The sequence below is a fragment of the Phalangium opilio genome, unplaced genomic scaffold, assembly GCF_054372755.1.
Source record: "Phalangium opilio isolate 3A_F unplaced genomic scaffold, DU_Popi_V2 ptg000352l_1, whole genome shotgun sequence".
NCBI lineage: Eukaryota > Metazoa > Arthropoda > Arachnida > Opiliones > Phalangiidae > Phalangium > Phalangium opilio.
The window spans coordinates 4162844-4172246 of record NW_028324228.1 but is presented as its reverse complement, the minus strand read 5'-3'; the positions used below and the strand labels follow the sequence as shown (position 1 = coordinate 4172246).

The 9403-nt window shown below is 43.9% G+C and overlaps 51 non-coding genes across 51 annotated transcripts; all 51 read left to right on the top strand.

The window, feature by feature from the left end:
- Positions 1-24: 24 nt before the first annotated feature.
- TRNAW-CCA (transfer RNA tryptophan (anticodon CCA)) lies at positions 25-96 on the top strand. The gene has a single exon. It is a non-coding gene; the product is annotated as a tRNA-Trp (tRNA).
- Positions 97-163: 67 nt separating this feature from the next.
- TRNAW-CCA (transfer RNA tryptophan (anticodon CCA)) lies at positions 164-235 on the top strand. The gene has a single exon. It is a non-coding gene; the product is annotated as a tRNA-Trp (tRNA).
- A 65-nt stretch (positions 236-300) lies between these two features.
- TRNAW-CCA (transfer RNA tryptophan (anticodon CCA)) lies at positions 301-372 on the top strand. The gene has a single exon. It is a non-coding gene; the product is annotated as a tRNA-Trp (tRNA).
- A 204-nt stretch (positions 373-576) lies between these two features.
- TRNAW-CCA (transfer RNA tryptophan (anticodon CCA)) lies at positions 577-648 on the top strand. Its single transcript has one exon. It is a non-coding gene; the product is annotated as a tRNA-Trp (tRNA).
- A 67-nt stretch (positions 649-715) lies between these two features.
- TRNAW-CCA (transfer RNA tryptophan (anticodon CCA)) lies at positions 716-787 on the top strand. The gene has a single exon. It is a non-coding gene; the product is annotated as a tRNA-Trp (tRNA).
- A 67-nt stretch (positions 788-854) lies between these two features.
- TRNAW-CCA (transfer RNA tryptophan (anticodon CCA)) lies at positions 855-926 on the top strand. Its single transcript has one exon. It is a non-coding gene; the product is annotated as a tRNA-Trp (tRNA).
- A 203-nt stretch (positions 927-1129) lies between these two features.
- TRNAL-CAA (transfer RNA leucine (anticodon CAA)) lies at positions 1130-1201 on the top strand. The gene has a single exon. It is a non-coding gene; the product is annotated as a tRNA-Leu (tRNA).
- Positions 1202-1267: 66 nt separating this feature from the next.
- Positions 1268-1339, top strand: TRNAW-CCA (transfer RNA tryptophan (anticodon CCA)). Its single transcript has one exon. It is a non-coding gene; the product is annotated as a tRNA-Trp (tRNA).
- A 67-nt stretch (positions 1340-1406) lies between these two features.
- Positions 1407-1478, top strand: TRNAW-CCA (transfer RNA tryptophan (anticodon CCA)). Its single transcript has one exon. It is a non-coding gene; the product is annotated as a tRNA-Trp (tRNA).
- A 65-nt stretch (positions 1479-1543) lies between these two features.
- TRNAW-CCA (transfer RNA tryptophan (anticodon CCA)) lies at positions 1544-1615 on the top strand. The gene has a single exon. It is a non-coding gene; the product is annotated as a tRNA-Trp (tRNA).
- A 66-nt stretch (positions 1616-1681) lies between these two features.
- Positions 1682-1753, top strand: TRNAW-CCA (transfer RNA tryptophan (anticodon CCA)). The gene has a single exon. It is a non-coding gene; the product is annotated as a tRNA-Trp (tRNA).
- A 67-nt stretch (positions 1754-1820) lies between these two features.
- Positions 1821-1892, top strand: TRNAW-CCA (transfer RNA tryptophan (anticodon CCA)). Its single transcript has one exon. It is a non-coding gene; the product is annotated as a tRNA-Trp (tRNA).
- Positions 1893-1959: 67 nt separating this feature from the next.
- On the top strand, positions 1960-2031 carry TRNAW-CCA (transfer RNA tryptophan (anticodon CCA)). Its single transcript has one exon. It is a non-coding gene; the product is annotated as a tRNA-Trp (tRNA).
- Positions 2032-2098: 67 nt separating this feature from the next.
- TRNAW-CCA (transfer RNA tryptophan (anticodon CCA)) lies at positions 2099-2170 on the top strand. Its single transcript has one exon. It is a non-coding gene; the product is annotated as a tRNA-Trp (tRNA).
- A 65-nt stretch (positions 2171-2235) lies between these two features.
- TRNAW-CCA (transfer RNA tryptophan (anticodon CCA)) lies at positions 2236-2307 on the top strand. The gene has a single exon. It is a non-coding gene; the product is annotated as a tRNA-Trp (tRNA).
- A 205-nt stretch (positions 2308-2512) lies between these two features.
- TRNAW-CCA (transfer RNA tryptophan (anticodon CCA)) lies at positions 2513-2584 on the top strand. Its single transcript has one exon. It is a non-coding gene; the product is annotated as a tRNA-Trp (tRNA).
- A 65-nt stretch (positions 2585-2649) lies between these two features.
- On the top strand, positions 2650-2721 carry TRNAW-CCA (transfer RNA tryptophan (anticodon CCA)). Its single transcript has one exon. It is a non-coding gene; the product is annotated as a tRNA-Trp (tRNA).
- Positions 2722-2926: 205 nt separating this feature from the next.
- Positions 2927-2998, top strand: TRNAW-CCA (transfer RNA tryptophan (anticodon CCA)). The gene has a single exon. It is a non-coding gene; the product is annotated as a tRNA-Trp (tRNA).
- Positions 2999-3202: 204 nt separating this feature from the next.
- Positions 3203-3274, top strand: TRNAW-CCA (transfer RNA tryptophan (anticodon CCA)). The gene has a single exon. It is a non-coding gene; the product is annotated as a tRNA-Trp (tRNA).
- A 67-nt stretch (positions 3275-3341) lies between these two features.
- Positions 3342-3413, top strand: TRNAW-CCA (transfer RNA tryptophan (anticodon CCA)). The gene has a single exon. It is a non-coding gene; the product is annotated as a tRNA-Trp (tRNA).
- Positions 3414-3480: 67 nt separating this feature from the next.
- Positions 3481-3552, top strand: TRNAW-CCA (transfer RNA tryptophan (anticodon CCA)). Its single transcript has one exon. It is a non-coding gene; the product is annotated as a tRNA-Trp (tRNA).
- A 67-nt stretch (positions 3553-3619) lies between these two features.
- TRNAW-CCA (transfer RNA tryptophan (anticodon CCA)) lies at positions 3620-3691 on the top strand. Its single transcript has one exon. It is a non-coding gene; the product is annotated as a tRNA-Trp (tRNA).
- Positions 3692-3893: 202 nt separating this feature from the next.
- Positions 3894-3965, top strand: TRNAW-CCA (transfer RNA tryptophan (anticodon CCA)). The gene has a single exon. It is a non-coding gene; the product is annotated as a tRNA-Trp (tRNA).
- Positions 3966-4154: 189 nt separating this feature from the next.
- TRNAW-CCA (transfer RNA tryptophan (anticodon CCA)) lies at positions 4155-4226 on the top strand. Its single transcript has one exon. It is a non-coding gene; the product is annotated as a tRNA-Trp (tRNA).
- A 67-nt stretch (positions 4227-4293) lies between these two features.
- On the top strand, positions 4294-4365 carry TRNAW-CCA (transfer RNA tryptophan (anticodon CCA)). The gene has a single exon. It is a non-coding gene; the product is annotated as a tRNA-Trp (tRNA).
- A 204-nt stretch (positions 4366-4569) lies between these two features.
- Positions 4570-4641, top strand: TRNAW-CCA (transfer RNA tryptophan (anticodon CCA)). The gene has a single exon. It is a non-coding gene; the product is annotated as a tRNA-Trp (tRNA).
- Positions 4642-4708: 67 nt separating this feature from the next.
- Positions 4709-4780, top strand: TRNAW-CCA (transfer RNA tryptophan (anticodon CCA)). Its single transcript has one exon. It is a non-coding gene; the product is annotated as a tRNA-Trp (tRNA).
- A 67-nt stretch (positions 4781-4847) lies between these two features.
- TRNAW-CCA (transfer RNA tryptophan (anticodon CCA)) lies at positions 4848-4919 on the top strand. The gene has a single exon. It is a non-coding gene; the product is annotated as a tRNA-Trp (tRNA).
- Positions 4920-5122: 203 nt separating this feature from the next.
- Positions 5123-5194, top strand: TRNAL-CAA (transfer RNA leucine (anticodon CAA)). Its single transcript has one exon. It is a non-coding gene; the product is annotated as a tRNA-Leu (tRNA).
- A 66-nt stretch (positions 5195-5260) lies between these two features.
- Positions 5261-5332, top strand: TRNAW-CCA (transfer RNA tryptophan (anticodon CCA)). The gene has a single exon. It is a non-coding gene; the product is annotated as a tRNA-Trp (tRNA).
- Positions 5333-5399: 67 nt separating this feature from the next.
- Positions 5400-5471, top strand: TRNAW-CCA (transfer RNA tryptophan (anticodon CCA)). Its single transcript has one exon. It is a non-coding gene; the product is annotated as a tRNA-Trp (tRNA).
- Positions 5472-5536: 65 nt separating this feature from the next.
- TRNAW-CCA (transfer RNA tryptophan (anticodon CCA)) lies at positions 5537-5608 on the top strand. The gene has a single exon. It is a non-coding gene; the product is annotated as a tRNA-Trp (tRNA).
- A 66-nt stretch (positions 5609-5674) lies between these two features.
- On the top strand, positions 5675-5746 carry TRNAW-CCA (transfer RNA tryptophan (anticodon CCA)). Its single transcript has one exon. It is a non-coding gene; the product is annotated as a tRNA-Trp (tRNA).
- A 67-nt stretch (positions 5747-5813) lies between these two features.
- On the top strand, positions 5814-5885 carry TRNAW-CCA (transfer RNA tryptophan (anticodon CCA)). The gene has a single exon. It is a non-coding gene; the product is annotated as a tRNA-Trp (tRNA).
- A 67-nt stretch (positions 5886-5952) lies between these two features.
- On the top strand, positions 5953-6024 carry TRNAW-CCA (transfer RNA tryptophan (anticodon CCA)). The gene has a single exon. It is a non-coding gene; the product is annotated as a tRNA-Trp (tRNA).
- Positions 6025-6227: 203 nt separating this feature from the next.
- Positions 6228-6299, top strand: TRNAL-CAA (transfer RNA leucine (anticodon CAA)). The gene has a single exon. It is a non-coding gene; the product is annotated as a tRNA-Leu (tRNA).
- A 66-nt stretch (positions 6300-6365) lies between these two features.
- Positions 6366-6437, top strand: TRNAW-CCA (transfer RNA tryptophan (anticodon CCA)). Its single transcript has one exon. It is a non-coding gene; the product is annotated as a tRNA-Trp (tRNA).
- A 67-nt stretch (positions 6438-6504) lies between these two features.
- On the top strand, positions 6505-6576 carry TRNAW-CCA (transfer RNA tryptophan (anticodon CCA)). Its single transcript has one exon. It is a non-coding gene; the product is annotated as a tRNA-Trp (tRNA).
- A 65-nt stretch (positions 6577-6641) lies between these two features.
- TRNAW-CCA (transfer RNA tryptophan (anticodon CCA)) lies at positions 6642-6713 on the top strand. The gene has a single exon. It is a non-coding gene; the product is annotated as a tRNA-Trp (tRNA).
- Positions 6714-6778: 65 nt separating this feature from the next.
- TRNAW-CCA (transfer RNA tryptophan (anticodon CCA)) lies at positions 6779-6850 on the top strand. The gene has a single exon. It is a non-coding gene; the product is annotated as a tRNA-Trp (tRNA).
- Positions 6851-7055: 205 nt separating this feature from the next.
- TRNAW-CCA (transfer RNA tryptophan (anticodon CCA)) lies at positions 7056-7127 on the top strand. The gene has a single exon. It is a non-coding gene; the product is annotated as a tRNA-Trp (tRNA).
- A 65-nt stretch (positions 7128-7192) lies between these two features.
- Positions 7193-7264, top strand: TRNAW-CCA (transfer RNA tryptophan (anticodon CCA)). The gene has a single exon. It is a non-coding gene; the product is annotated as a tRNA-Trp (tRNA).
- A 205-nt stretch (positions 7265-7469) lies between these two features.
- On the top strand, positions 7470-7541 carry TRNAW-CCA (transfer RNA tryptophan (anticodon CCA)). The gene has a single exon. It is a non-coding gene; the product is annotated as a tRNA-Trp (tRNA).
- Positions 7542-7745: 204 nt separating this feature from the next.
- Positions 7746-7817, top strand: TRNAW-CCA (transfer RNA tryptophan (anticodon CCA)). The gene has a single exon. It is a non-coding gene; the product is annotated as a tRNA-Trp (tRNA).
- A 206-nt stretch (positions 7818-8023) lies between these two features.
- TRNAW-CCA (transfer RNA tryptophan (anticodon CCA)) lies at positions 8024-8095 on the top strand. The gene has a single exon. It is a non-coding gene; the product is annotated as a tRNA-Trp (tRNA).
- Positions 8096-8162: 67 nt separating this feature from the next.
- On the top strand, positions 8163-8234 carry TRNAC-ACA (transfer RNA cysteine (anticodon ACA)). The gene has a single exon. It is a non-coding gene; the product is annotated as a tRNA-Cys (tRNA).
- Positions 8235-8301: 67 nt separating this feature from the next.
- On the top strand, positions 8302-8373 carry TRNAW-CCA (transfer RNA tryptophan (anticodon CCA)). Its single transcript has one exon. It is a non-coding gene; the product is annotated as a tRNA-Trp (tRNA).
- A 67-nt stretch (positions 8374-8440) lies between these two features.
- TRNAW-CCA (transfer RNA tryptophan (anticodon CCA)) lies at positions 8441-8512 on the top strand. Its single transcript has one exon. It is a non-coding gene; the product is annotated as a tRNA-Trp (tRNA).
- Positions 8513-8854: 342 nt separating this feature from the next.
- TRNAW-CCA (transfer RNA tryptophan (anticodon CCA)) lies at positions 8855-8926 on the top strand. The gene has a single exon. It is a non-coding gene; the product is annotated as a tRNA-Trp (tRNA).
- Positions 8927-9129: 203 nt separating this feature from the next.
- TRNAW-CCA (transfer RNA tryptophan (anticodon CCA)) lies at positions 9130-9201 on the top strand. Its single transcript has one exon. It is a non-coding gene; the product is annotated as a tRNA-Trp (tRNA).
- Positions 9202-9268: 67 nt separating this feature from the next.
- Positions 9269-9340, top strand: TRNAW-CCA (transfer RNA tryptophan (anticodon CCA)). Its single transcript has one exon. It is a non-coding gene; the product is annotated as a tRNA-Trp (tRNA).
- The last annotated feature ends 63 nt before the right edge of the window (positions 9341-9403 follow it).

Here is a 9403-nt window from a genome sequence, read left to right as displayed (position 1 = left end):
TACCAATTAAACCTTCGTAAAGGGGGCTCGTTGGCGCAATGGTAGCGCGTCTGACTCCAGATCAGAAGGCTGCGTGTTCGAATCACGTCCGGGTCAAAGAAATAATAAAATTTAGTTTTTACGTTGTTTATAGAAATTCTACCAATTTAACCTTTCTTCAGGGGGCTCGGTGGCGCAATGGTAGCGCTTCTGACTCCAGATCAGAAGGCTGCGTGTTCGAATCACGTCCGGGTCAAAGAAATAATAAAACTTAGTTTTTAAGTTGTTTATAGAATTCTACCAGTTAAACTTCGTAAAGGGGGCTCGGTGGCGCAATGGTAGCGCGTCTGACTCCAGATCAGAAGGCTGCGTGTTCGAATCACGTCCGGGTCAAAGAAATCATACAAATCAGTTTTTAAGTTGTTTTTAGAATTCTACCAATTAAACCTTCGTAAAGGGGGCTCGTTGGCGCAATGGTAGCGCGTCTGACTCAAGATCAGAAGGCTGCGTGTTCGAATCACGTCCGGTTCAAAGAAATCATACAAATCAGTTTTTAAGTTGTTTTTAGAATTCTACCAATTAAAGCTTCCTTGAGGGGGCTCGGTGGCGCAATGGTAGCGCGTCTGACTCCAGATCAGAAGGCTGCGTGTTCGAATCACGTCCGGGTCAAACAAATAATAAAATCTAGTTTTTACGTTGTTTATAGAAATTCTACCAATTTAACCTTCGTTGAGGGGGCTCGGTGGCGCAATGGTAGCGCGTCTGACTCCAGATCAGAAGGCTGCGTGTTCGAAGCACGTTCGGGTCAAACAAAAAATAAAATTTAGTTTTTACGTTGTTTATAGAAATTCTACCAATTTATCCTTCGTTCAGGGGGCTCGGTGGCGCAATGGTAGCGCGTCTGACTCCAGATCAGAAGGCTGCGTGTTCGAATCACGTCCGGGTCAACCAAATAATAAAATTTAGTTTTTACGTTGTTTATAGAAATTCTACCAATTTAACCTTCGTTCAGGGGGCTCGGTGGCGCAATGGTAGCGCGCCTGACTCCAGATCAGAAGGCTGCGTGTTCGAATCACGTCCGGGTAAAACAAAAAAAAATTAGTTTTTACGTTGTTTATAGAAATTCTACCAATTTAACCTTCGTTCAGGGGACTCGGTGGCGCAATGGTAGCGCGCCTGACTCAAGATCAGAAGGCTGCGTGTTCGAATCACGTCCGGGTCAAAGAAATAATACAAATCAGTTTTTAAGTTGTTTTCAGAATTCTACCAATTAAACCTTCGTAAAGGGGGCTCGGTGGCGCAATGGTAGCGCGTCTGACTCCAGATCAGAAGGCTGCGTGTTCGAATAACGTCCGGGTCAAACAGATAATAAAATTTAGTTTTTACGTTGTTTATAGAAATTCTACCAATTTAACCTTCGTTCAGGGGGCTCGGTGGCGCAATGGTAGCGCGCCTGACTCCAGATCAGAAGACTGCGTGTTCGAATCACGTCCGGGTCAAAGAAATAATAAAACTTAGTTTTCAAGTTGTTTATACAATTCTACCAATTATACTTCGTAAAGGGGGCTCGGTGGCGCAATGGTAGCGCGTCTGACTCCAGATCAGAAGGCTGCGTGTTCGAATCACGTCCGGGTCAAAGAAATCATACAAATCAGTTTTTAAGTTGTTTTTAGAATTCTACCAATTAAAGCTTCCTTGAGGGGGCTCGGTGGCGCAATGGTAGCGCGTCTGACTCCAGATCAGAAGGCTGCGTGTTCGAATCACGTCCGGGTCAAACAAATAATAAAATTTAGTTTTTACGTTGTTTATAGAAATTCTACCAATTTAACCTTCGTTGAGGGGGCTCGGTGGCGCAATGGTAGCGCGTCTGACTCCAGATCAGAAGGCTGCGTGTTCGAAGCACGTTCGGGTCAAACAAAAAATAAAATTTAGTTTTTACGTTGTTTATAGAAATTCTACCAATTTATCCTTCGTTCAGGGGGCTCGGTGGCGCAATGGTAGCGCGTCTGACTCCAGATCAGAAGGCTGCGTGTTCGAATCACGTCCGGGTCAACCAAATAATAAAATTTAGTTTTTACGTTGTTTATAGAAATTCTACCAATTTAACCTTCGTTCAGGGGGCTCGGTGGCGCAATGGTAGCGCGCCTGACTCCAGATCAGAAGGCTGCGTGTTCGAATCACGTCCGGGTCAAAGAAATAATAAAACTTAGTTTTCAAGTTGTTTATACAATTCTACCAATTATACTTCGTAAAGGGGGCTCGGTGGCGCAATGGTAGCGCGTCTGACTCCAGATCAGAAGGCTGCGTGTTCGAATCACGTCCGGGTCAAAGAAATAATTCAAATCAGTTTTTAAGTTGATTTTAGAATTCTACCAATTAAACCTTCGTAAAGGGGGCTCGTTGGCGCAATGGTAGCGCGTCTGACTCCAGATCAGAAGGCTGCGTGTTCGAATCACGTCCGCGTCAAACAAATAATAAAATTTAGTTTTTACGTTGTTTATAGAAATTCTACCAATTAAACCTTTGTTCAGGGGGCTCGGTGGCGCAATGGGAGCGCGTCTGACTCCAGATCAGAAGGCTGCGTGTTCGAATCACGTCCGGGTCAAAGAAATAATAAAACTTAGTTTTTAAGTTGTTTGTAGAATTCTACCAGTTAAACTTCGTAAAGGGGGCTCGGTGGCGCAATGGTAGCGCGTCTGACTCCAGATCAGAAGGCTGCGTGTTCGAATCACGTCCGGGTCAAAGAAATCATACAAATCAGTTTTTAAGTTGTTTTTAGAATTCTACCAATTAAACCTTCGTAAAGGGGGCTCGTTGGCGCAATGGTAGCGCGCCTGACTCCAGATCAGAAGGCTGCGTGTTCGAATCACGTCCGGGTCAAAGAAATAATAAAATTTAGTTTTTACGTTGTTTATAGAAATTCTACCAATTTAACCTTTCTTCAGGGGGCTCGGTGGCGCAATGGTAGCGCTTCTGACTCCAGATCAGAAGGCTGCGTGTTCGAATCACGTCCGGGTCAAAGAAATAATTCAAATCAGTTTTTAAGTTGATTTTAGAATTCTACCAATTAAACCTTCGTAAAGGGGTCTCGTTGGCGCAATGGTAGCGCGTCTGACTCCAGATCGGAAGGCTGCGTGTTCGAATCACGTCCGGGTCAAAGAAATCATACAAATCAGTTTTTAAGTTGTTTTTAGAATTCTACCAATTAAAGCTTCCTTCAGGGGGCTCGGTGGCGCAATGGTAGCGCGTCTGACTCCAGATCAGAAGGCTGCGTGTTCGAATCACGTCCGGGTCAAACAAATAATAAAATTTAGTTTTTACGTTGTTTATAGAAATTCTACCAATTTAACCTTCGTTGAGGGGACTCGGTGGCGCAATGGTAGCGCGTCTGACTCCAGATCATAAGGCTGCGTGTTCGAAGCACGCTCGGGTCAAACAAACAATAAAATTTAGTTTTTACGTTGTTTATAGAAATTCTACCAATTTACCCTTCGTTCAGGGGGCTCGTTGGCGCAATGGTAGCGCGTCTGACTCCAGATCAGAAGGCTGCGTGTTCGAATCACGTCCGGGTCAAAGAAATAATAAAATTTAGTTTTTACGTTGTTTATAGAAATTCTACCAATTTAACCTTTCTTCAGGGGGCTCGGTGGCGCAATGGTAGCGCTTCTGACTCCAGATCAGAAGGCTGCGTGTTCGAATCACGTCCGGGTCAAAGAAATATTAAAACTTACTTTTTAAGTTGTTTATAGAATTCTACCAATTAAACTTCGTAAAATGGGCTCGGTGGCGCAATAGTAGCGCGTCTGACTCCAGATCAGAAGGCTGCGTGTTGGAATCACGTCCGGGTCAAAGAAATAGTAAAAATCAGTTTTTAAGTTGTTTTTAGAATTCTACCAATTAAACCTTGTAAAGGGGGCTCGGTGGCGCAATGGGAGCGCGTCTGACTCCAGATCAGAAGGCTTCGTGTTCGAATCACGTCCGGGTCAAAGAAATAATAAAACTTACTTTTTAAGTTGTTTATAGAATTCTACCAATTAAACTTCGTAAAATGGGCTCGGTGGCGCAATAGTAGCGCGTCTGACTCCAGATCAGAAGGCTGCGTCCGGGTCAAAGAAATAGTAAAAATCAGTTTTTAAGTTGTTTATAGAATTCTACCAGTTAAACTTCGTAAAGGGGGCTCGGCGGCGCAATGGTAACGCGTCTGACTCCAGATCAGAAGGCTGCGTGTTCGAATCACGTCCGGGTCAAACATATAATAAAATTTAGTTTTTACGTTGTTTATAGAAATTCTACCAATTAAACCTTCGTAAAGGGGGCTCGGTGGCGCAATGGTAGCGCGTCTGACTCCAGATCAGAAGGCTGCGTGTTCGAATCACGTCCGGGTCAAAGAAATCATACAAATCAGTTTTTAAGTTGTTTTTAGAATTCTACCAATTAAACCTTCGTAAAGGGGGCTCGTTGGCGCAATGGTAGCGCGTCTGACTCAAGATCAGAAGGCTGCGTGTTCGAATCACGTCCGGTTCAAAGAAATCATACAAATCAGTTTTTAAGTTGTTTTTAGAATTCTACCAATTAAAGCTTCCTTGAGGGGGCTCGGTGGCGCAATGGTAGCGCGTCTGACTCCAGATCAGAAGGCTGCGTGTTCGAATCACGTCCGGGTCAAACAAATAATAAAATCTAGTTTTTACGTTGTTTATAGAAATTCTACCAATTTAACCTTCGTTGAGGGGGCTCGGTGGCGCAATGGTAGCGCGTCTGACTCCAGATCAGAAGGCTGCGTGTTCGAAGCACGTTCGGGTCAAACAAAAAATAAAATTTAGTTTTTACGTTGTTTATAGAAATTCTACCAATTTATCCTTCGTTCAGGGGGCTCGGTGGCGCAATGGTAGCGCGTCTGACTCCAGATCAGAAGGCTGCGTGTTCGAATCACGTCCGGGTCAACCAAATAATAAAATTTAGTTTTTACGTTGTTTATAGAAATTCTACCAATTTAACCTTCGTTCAGGGGGCTCGGTGGCGCAATGGTAGCGCGCCTGACTCCAGATCAGAAGGCTGCGTGTTCGAATCACGTCCGGGTAAAACAAAAAAAAATTAGTTTTTACGTTGTTTATAGAAATTCTACCAATTTAACCTTCGTTCAGGGGACTCGGTGGCGCAATGGTAGCGCGCCTGACTCAAGATCAGAAGGCTGCGTGTTCGAATCACGTCCGGGTCAAAGAAATAATACAAATCAGTTTTTAAGTTGTTTTCAGAATTCTACCAATTAAACCTTCGTAAAGGGGGCTCGGTGGCGCAATGGTAGCGCGTCTGACTCCAGATCAGAAGGCTGCGTGTTCGAATAACGTCCGGGTCAAACAGATAATAAAATTTAGTTTTTACGTTGTTTATAGAAATTCTACCAATTTAACCTTCGTTCAGGGGGCTCGGTGGCGCAATGGTAGCGCGCCTGACTCCAGATCAGAAGACTGCGTGTTCGAATCACGTCCGGGTCAAAGAAATAATAAAACTTAGTTTTCAAGTTGTTTATACAATTCTACCAATTATACTTCGTAAAGGGGGCTCGGTGGCGCAATGGTAGCGCGTCTGACTCCAGATCAGAAGGCTGCGTGTTCGAATCACGTCCGGGTCAAAGAAATCATACAAATCAGTTTTTAAGTTGTTTTTAGAATTCTACCAATTAAAGCTTCCTTGAGGGGGCTCGGTGGCGCAATGGTAGCGCGTCTGACTCCAGATCAGAAGGCTGCGTGTTCGAATCACGTCCGGGTCAAACAAATAATAAAATTTAGTTTTTACGTTGTTTATAGAAATTCTACCAATTTAACCTTCGTTGAGGGGGCTCGGTGGCGCAATGGTAGCGCGTCTGACTCCAGATCAGAAGGCTGCGTGTTCGAAGCACGTTCGGGTCAAACAAAAAATAAAATTTAGTTTTTACGTTGTTTATAGAAATTCTACCAATTTATCCTTCGTTCAGGGGGCTCGGTGGCGCAATGGTAGCGCGTCTGACTCCAGATCAGAAGGCTGCGTGTTCGAATCACGTCCGGGTCAACCAAATAATAAAATTTAGTTTTTACGTTGTTTATAGAAATTCTACCAATTTAACCTTCGTTCAGGGGGCTCGGTGGCGCAATGGTAGCGCGCCTGACTCCAGATCAGAAGGCTGCGTGTTCGAATCACGTCCGGGTAAAACAAAAAAAAATTAGTTTTTACGTTGTTTATAGAAATTCTACCAATTTAACCTTCGTTCAGGGGACTCGGTGGCGCAATGGTAGCGCGCCTGACTCAAGATCAGAAGGCTGCGTGTTCGAATCACGTCCGGGTCAAAGAAATAATACAAATCAGTTTTTAAGTTGTTTTCAGAATTCTACCAATTAAACCTTCGTAAAGGGGGCTCGGTGGCGCAATGGTAGCGCGTCTGACTCCAGATCAGAAGGCTGCGTGTTCGAATAACGTCCGGGTCAAACAGATAATAAAATTTAGTTTTTACGTTGTTTATAGAAATTCTACCAATTTAACCTTCGTTCAGGGGGCTCGGTGGCGCAATGGTAGCGCGCCTGACTCCAGATCAGAAGACTGCGTGTTCGAATCACGTCCGGGTCAAAGAAATAATAAAACTTAGTTTTCAAGTTGTTTATACAATTCTACCAATTATACTTCGTAAAGGGGGCTCGGTGGCGCAATGGTAGCGCGTCTGACTCCAGATCAGAAGGCTGCGTGTTCGAATCACGTCCGGGTCAAAGAAATAATAAAACTTAGTTTTCAAGTTGTTTATACAATTCTACCAATTATACTTCGTAAAGGGGGCTCGGTGGCGCAATGGTAGCGCGTCTGACTCCAGATCAGAAGGCTGCGTGTTCGAATCACGTCCGGGTCAAAGAAATAATTCAAATCAGTTTTTAAGTTGATTTTAGAATTCTACCAATTAAACCTTCGTAAAGGGGGCTCGTTGGCGCAATGGTAGCGCGTCTGACTCCAGATCAGAAGGCTGCGTGTTCGAATCACGTCCGCGTCAAACAAATAATAAAATTTAGTTTTTACGTTGTTTATAGAAATTCTACCAATTAAACCTTTGTTCAGGGGGCTCGGTGGCGCAATGGGAGCGCGTCTGACTCCAGATCAGAAGGCTGCGTGTTCGAATCACGTCCGGGTCAAAGAAATAATAAAACTTAGTTTTTAAGTTGTTTGTAGAATTCTACCAGTTAAACTTCGTAAAGGGGGCTCGGTGGCGCAATGGTAGCGCGTCTGACTCCAGATCAGAAGGCTGCGTGTTCGAATCACGTCCGGGTCAAAGAAATCATACAAATCAGTTTTTAAGTTGTTTTTAGAATTCTACCAATTAAACCTTCGTAAAGGGGGCTCGTTGGCGCAATGGTAGCGCGCCTGACTCCAGATCAGAAGGCTGCGTGTTCGAATCACGTCCGGGTCAAAGAAATAATAAAATTTAGTTTTTACGTTGTTTATAGAAATTCTACCAATTTAACCTTTCTTCAGGGGGCTCGGTGGCGCAATGGTAGCGCTTCTGACTCCAGATCAGAAGGCTGCGTGTTCGAATCACGTCCGGGTCAAAGAAATAATTCAAATCAGTTTTTAAGTTGATTTTAGAATTCTACCAATTAAACCTTCGTAAAGGGGTCTCGTTGGCGCAATGGTAGCGCGTCTGACTCCAGATCAGAAGGCTGCGTGTTCGAATCACGTCCGGGTCAAAGAAATCATACAAATCAGTTTTTAAGTTGTTTTTAGAATTCTACCAATTAAAGCTTCCTTCAGGGGGCTCGGTGGCGCAATGGTAGCGCGTCTGACTCCAGATCAGAAGGCTGCGTGTTCGAATCACGTCCGGGTCAAACAAATAATAAAATTTAGTTTTTACGTTGTTTATAGAAATTCTACCAATTTAACCTTCGTTGAGGGGACTCGGTGGCGCAATGGTAGCGCGTCTGACTCCAGATCATAAGGCTGCGTGTTCGTAGCACGCTCGGGTCAAACAAACAATAAAATTTAGTTTTTACGTTGTTTATAGAAATTCTACCAATTTACCCTTCGTTCAGGGGGCTCGTTGGCGCAATGGTAGCGCGTCTGACTCCAGATCAGAAGGCTGCGTGTTCGAATCACGTCCGGGTCAAACAAATAATAATATTTAGTTTTTACGTTGTTTATAGAAATTCTACCAATTTAACCTTCGTTCAGGGGGCTCGGTGTTGCAATGGGAGCGCGTCTGACTACAGATCAGAAGGCTGCGTGTTCGAATCACGTCCGGGTCAAACAAATAAAAAAAATTTGTTTTTACGTTGATTATAGAAATTCTACCAATTTAACCTTCGTTCAGGGGGCTCGGTGGCGCAATGGTAGCGCGCCTGACTCCAGATCAGAAGGCTGCGTGTTCGAATCACGTCCGGGTCAAAGAAATAATAAAATTTAGTTTTTACGTTGTTTATAGAAATTCTACCAATTTAACCTTTCTTCAGGGGGCTCGGTGGCGCAATGGTAGCGCTTCTGACTCCAGATCAGAAGGCTGCGTGTTCGAATCACGTCCGGGTCAAAGAAATAATAAAACTTACTTTTTAAGTTGTTTATAGAATTCTACCAATTAAACTTCGTAAAAGGGGCTCGGTGGCGCAATAGTAGCGCGTCTGACTCCAGATCAGAAGGCTGCGTGTTGGAATCACGTCCGGGTCAAAGAAATAGTAAAAATCAGTTTTTAAGTTGTTTTTAGAATTCTACCAATTAAACCTTCGTAAAGGGGGCTCGGTGACGTAGTGGTAGCGCGTCTGACTCCAGATCAGAAGGCTGCGTGTTCGAATCACGTCCGCGTCAAACAAATAATAAAATTTAGTTTCTACGTTGTTTATAGAAATTCTACCAATTTAACCTTCGTTCAGGGGGCTCGGTGGCGCAATGGGAGCGCGTCTGACTCCAGATCAGAAGGCTGCGTGTTCGAATCACGTCCGGGTCAAAGAAATAATAAAACTTAGTTTTTAAGTTGTTTATAGAATTCTACCAGTTAAACTTCGTAAAGGGGTTTCGGTGGCGCAATGGTAGCGCGTCTGACTCCAGATCAGAAGGCTGCGTGTTCGAATCACGTCCGGGTGAAAGAAATCATACAAATCAGTTTTTAAGTTGTTTTTAGAATTCTACCAATTAAAGCTTCCTTCAGGGGGCTCGGTGGCGCAATGGTAGCGCGTCTGACTCCAGATCAGAAGGCTGCGTGTTCGAATCACGTCCGGGTCAAACAAATAATAAAATTTAGTTTTTACGTTGTTTATAGAAATTCTACCAATTTAACCTTCGTTGAGGGGGCTCGGTGGCGCAATGGTAGCGCGTCTGACTCCAGATCAGAAGGCTGCGTGTTCGAAGCACGTTCGGGTCAAACAAACAATAAAATTTAGTTTTTACGTTGTTTATAGAAATTCTACCAATTTACCCTTCGTTC